Source organism: Lepus europaeus, chromosome 4 (assembly GCF_033115175.1).
Source record: "Lepus europaeus isolate LE1 chromosome 4, mLepTim1.pri, whole genome shotgun sequence".
In the NCBI taxonomy this organism is placed as follows: Eukaryota; Metazoa; Chordata; class Mammalia; order Lagomorpha; family Leporidae; genus Lepus; species Lepus europaeus.
In genome coordinates, this window is record NC_084830.1 from 49,068,106 (window position 1) to 49,073,336 (window position 5,231).

The 5,231-nt window shown below is 43.8% G+C and overlaps 1 non-coding gene across 1 annotated transcript; it reads left to right on the top strand.

Annotated features, from left to right (window-relative positions):
* The first annotated feature begins 3,473 nt into the window (after nucleotides 1–3,473).
* Nucleotides 3,474–3,580, top strand: LOC133758913 (U6 spliceosomal RNA). Its single transcript, XR_009865819.1, has one exon. It is a non-coding gene; the product is annotated as a U6 spliceosomal RNA (small nuclear RNA).
* The last annotated feature ends 1,651 nt before the right edge of the window (nucleotides 3,581–5,231 follow it).

The window sequence follows — 5,231 nt, forward strand, 5'->3', positions numbered from 1 at the left end:
ATAAGAAACTAGAAAGAACACTGGGCTTGGGTCTGGGGACCTTGCATTTGAATCCTGGTGACATGGCTGACTTTAAGGAAGCCATGTAAGTGCTCTGCAAATAAACTTAGCAAAACCCACCTCTGATATTTATTCATGCATTTATTCTACAAATATTTACAGAATTCCTTTTAAGTACCAAGTACCTGGGCAAAACACTGATATAAAGAAGCTTGCAAAAAAAGTAAACTGGAAAACTATCACATAGCAGGCAAGGAGCACGTCATGGAAGAACAGAAGCTCTGGGATCAGCACCCAGGAGTCAGGGAAGGCTTCCTGGAGGTTAGGACTAAGCATGAATTAGCTCTTCTTTGGATCCTACGGAGCAAAGAGGAAACCTGAACTTGCCACACAGCCAAGTAGGGCATGGAAGGCAGTTATGAAAAGTCCTGGAGTGGTCATGAGGAGGGTGAGGAGTGAGGTGAGAAGACCCTACAGTAGAGCCAGGAGATAGAAAGCACAGGGAGGAATCACCCTTTACTGAAGTCAAGTGAATGTTTGGTCAACACAGAAAGCCCACTCGGCTCCCAGAGCAGTCCCCAGCACCATGTAACCTTGTCAAGAGGACGAACAACTGACCCCAGTTGTGGATGCCTGGGGAGAAGAGTCCCTGGGGGACCAATGACTCTTCCTTGGCAGCACATTTAACGATGATACCCAGTTCCTAGAAGCTTGGGTTACTACTGGACATGTGGCAAGAAGGGAAAAGGAGGAATAACAAGATTGCTAGAGTATCAAACCCAATGAGACATGGGGTCTAAACCGGAAGTGGTGGAACTACCTTGAATTGGCAAGGTTAAGTTTTCCAACCACAGTCTAGGAAGAAGGGACTCTTTGAGAACTAAGCCAGGTTCAAGAACAGGAGAATAAAAATATTCAGGAGTACCAGATTTGTGACTGTGAAATTAAACTGGCGTACTTAAGCAAAGAAGGGAGATTCAAAGAGTGAGCAAGAAAGGGTGAGCAGGCTCCTTAGGTGGACAGGGAGCCTCAGAGACAGGATGAAAGTCCGTGCTTGCCTTCAGTTCTACGTCACCCAACACCACCCTTCAGGCTTGAGGGAGTATGAAAAGGAGGCAGTCTTGAGTCACGGACACTAAGGCACAATTTCTTTCCTAAGCCTGCACGTGTGACTCTCCTACACCAGCAAGTACACTCACTTGTGCTAGGCTCATTGCTTCCAGACAAGCATGGCCACCTTGGGGTGGAAGCGAGGGGTGTGCTGAGCAGATGAGCACAGGTGGCCTAGTGTTTCAAACACAGTCCTTTTCACAGCGCTGTATGATTCACGGGGTAAGCCATTTTCCAGCATCTGACACAGTGCTCGCGTGGAGCTGGCTGAAATCATTAATTACTTAATGAATACCTCCGCCATTTCCTCCTGGTTCAGTTATGTGCTCATCACATCATTGTGCCACAGCAATTACTGTGCCGCCTGGCAATTATCTGCTGAGATCCCTGCCACCTCTGATGAACCCAAGAGCAAGGTCTGTGATTCTTCGTTTTTATTGCTCCACATTTATGTAAACAGATAAAATGTAAAGTGGATTTTAAAAGAGTCAGTCCCTGCTTCCTGAGAGAAGCAGGAGCTCAGAGATGAAGTGGCTGCTTATCTTCTGCCTGCCACGATGTGTGTCTTTTTCCCAGGACCAAGTCATAAGCCTGTTTGAAATGCCTGGACTATAACATCTTCAATGGAGCAGTTTCAATATATGCGATGTTTATTCCATTTTCAGATATTTTTGCATTTTCATACCATCTCAGTTTATTTCCCCCAAGGTACTGTCAAGATTTGAATTGGTGATTAACAACAAAATTGTTACAGAAAACGCGCAACTGACATGAACCGGCTGAAGGATAAATAACGCACTCCATTGTCAGGAAGGGAAAATGATTGTTTTCCTGCTCTGGGAGAAGATGCCACAAACCTTGCAAAGCCCAGGGCAGTTTCCACATTACATTGGGTTGCCTATGTCAGATTAGCTAAGGAACACACAAAAGGAAGAAGCTGTGGCAGAGTGAGTATAGAAAAAAGACAAAAGCACAACCTCCACCAAAAAAAATGAGGCCAGTTTTTGTGGAGAGAATACCAGGGACCAATTTCCAGCATCTGAGAACAGTTCCCATAATTGCAATAATTAGTTGTAGAACTAGACAATAAATAAATCGGTGGCCTACCAAAATTAGTTATCTATTGCTGCTGTAACAAATTACTATAAATTTTGTGGCTTAAATTAAGACATGTTGGCTGGCGCCGCGGCTCACTAGGCTAATCTTCCGCCTGTGGCGCCGGCACCCCAGGTTCTAGTCCCGGTTGGGGTGCTGGATTCTGTCCCGGTTGCTCCTCTTCCAGTCCAGCTCTCTGCTGTGGCCCGGGAGTGCAGTGGAGGATGGCCCAAGTGCTTGGGCCCTGCACCTGCATGGGAGACCAGGAGAAGCACCTGGCTCCTGGCTTCGGATCAGCGTAGTGCGCTGGCCGCAGCGCGCCAGCCGCAGTGGCCATTAGGGGGTGAACCAACGTAAAAGGAAGACTTTTCTCTCTGTCTCTCTCTTTCACTGTCCACTCTGCCTGTCAAAAAAAAAAAAAAAAATTAAGACATGTTCAGATGTATTATTCTACAGTTCTGGAAGTCAGGAGCCCTAAAATCATGGTGGCATCACAGTTGTTTCCTGGCCTTTCGCAGCTGTCAGAGGCAGCCAGACCCACCTGGCTTAACCCCTGCCCTGCATCATCACAACCACTGCTGCTGTCATCACATCTCCCTGACTCTGACTTAACTGCCTCTATTCTATAAGGATGCTGGTGATTACAACAGACCACACGAGAATCTAGAACATTCTCTGCATGTCAACATCATTAACTTAATCACAAGAGCAAGTCCCTTTTGCTGTGTATGATAATATATTCACAATTTCCAGGGATTAGGATGTGGGCATCTTTGGGTAACCATTATTCAGCCTGACTCTGGATGAGGAACTCAAAATCTAGAACAACTAGAAAATGAGTAGCCACAGCACTCTTCCTCCTTTCTTGTCCCCTAGCCTGACCTCATTCTACAGTCAGAAATGGTCCAATTAGAAAGGAAGTGAGATTAGGACTGGGGGAATAGCAGAGGCATACTGCATGCTAGGAAATGTGGTTCCTTCCAAGAAATGCTGTGGGCAGGGCTACTGACCAGATGAACCCTGGAAGAAATGCATTCTGGGAGTTGTAGTCTGTCATGGTACCCATGAGTTGAATAGTGATGACAAGGACACAGCCTACTTTATCCCAAGAGAACTGCTTAAGATAAATGACCAAAGCCAACATTGTGGTATAATGGGTTAAGCCACTGCCTACAATGCCAGCATCCCATATGCACGCAGGTTCAAGTCCCGGCTGCTCCACGTCAGATCCAGCTTCCTGCTATGGCCTGAGAAAGTAGCAGAAGATGGTGCTCGCTTCAGCAGCACATATACTAAAATTGGAACAATACAGAGAAGATTAGCATGGCCCCTGCGCAAGGATGACACGCAAATTCGTGAAGCATTCCATATTTTTACTCCAACAGTATTTTTTTCATTTCGTGTTGCTATATGGAGGCAAACTGTTGAAATCCTTACCTAATCTATACTAAACTGATCTTCTGTATATAAAGAGAATTGAAAATGAATCTTGATGTGAATGGAAGGGGAGAGGGAACGGGAAAGGGGAGGGTTGCGGGTGGGAGGGAAGTTATGGGAGTGGGAAAGCCATTGTAACCCATAAGCTGCACTTTGGAAATTTGTATTCATTAAATAAAAGTTTAATAAATGAAAAAAAACAATCTAAATTTAAAAAAAAGAAAGTAGCAGAAGATGGCACAAGTCCTTGGGCCCCTGCACTCATGTGGGAGACCCAGATGAAGTTCCTGGCTCCTGGCTTTGGCTTGGCTCAGCCCTGGCCATTGCAGCCATTTGGGGAGTGAACCAGCAAATGGAAGCACTCTTGCTCTCACGCTCTCTCTCTCTCTTTCTCCTCTCTCTCATGTAACTGTGCCTTTCTAACAGATAAAATAAACCTTCCAAAAAATGACAGCTATAGTAGGTATTTTGCCCATCTCTCTGCTACCCATCTAAAGAAGTAGAAGGAGGTTTTGCCTTCTCCTTCTGGTTTGGTATCCTTCAGTCTAGAAATATATATATATAAATATATATATATATATATATATATATATATATATATATATATAGTGCAAAGAGACCTTGTCATATCTGAACTATATCCCATACCTAAACTGAAGTTCTATACTTCGGCATTCTTTAAGCTTGGACCCTGATGGGTCATGGGCTCAGAATAAGGTGAACTGGAAAAAAGAAACCCACAGTGGCCAGCAGCCTAATTGTACCATGTGTAGGTGGCCAAGACAAACTCAAGACTTGAGTTTAGATTGAGGGGGTCCTGGGCTAATAGCTTCTCTAGGTATCTAGCATGAATGAGTGAAAACCCTCTCAGTATGAACATATTCCAATTCTAAACTTCACATTATTATTACAAACCACTTCTAAAAATTTGACAATATATAGCAAAAAACAACCAAATACACTCAGAAATCAGATGCCATACGTGAAAAAGAGCAAAAAGACCAGGCAACAGAAATATATTGAAGGACTAATGATTGGAAATATCATATGAAAATTATGTAACAACTTCATACAACTGTGCATACAAAGTTTATAGAAATAAAAATAGGCTTGAAAGCTTTAACAGGGACCTGGAAACCATACCTTAAAAAGTAACGTGACAGAGTTGGAAAAGAACCAACTGGAAATTCTGTAATTAGAAAATGCAGTAAGGCAAATTAATAGGTCAGTAGAAGGGTTTAATAGTCAATTATACATGGCTGAAGAGAGAATTGGAAAACTGGAAGATGGGAGAGAAGAAACTATTAGAATATAACACAGAGGAACAAAGAAAAATACAGAGAGAGAGAGAAGGAGAGAGAGAGAGAGAGAGAGAGAGAGAATAAGAAACTGGGGATCCAGTAGGAAGATCTAACAGGTTTTTTGAAATCCCAGAAGAGTTTCAGGGAGAAGGCAGAAGCAATATTCAAGGATATAATCAGGATATGGATGGCATCAGGATCCTTGAATTTTCCAACAGTTTTGTTCCAAAGCATTCCAGGAGTTAGCAAGCTGGTCGGCCCAGCACACGTAGAGGTCCTCTAGGGGGC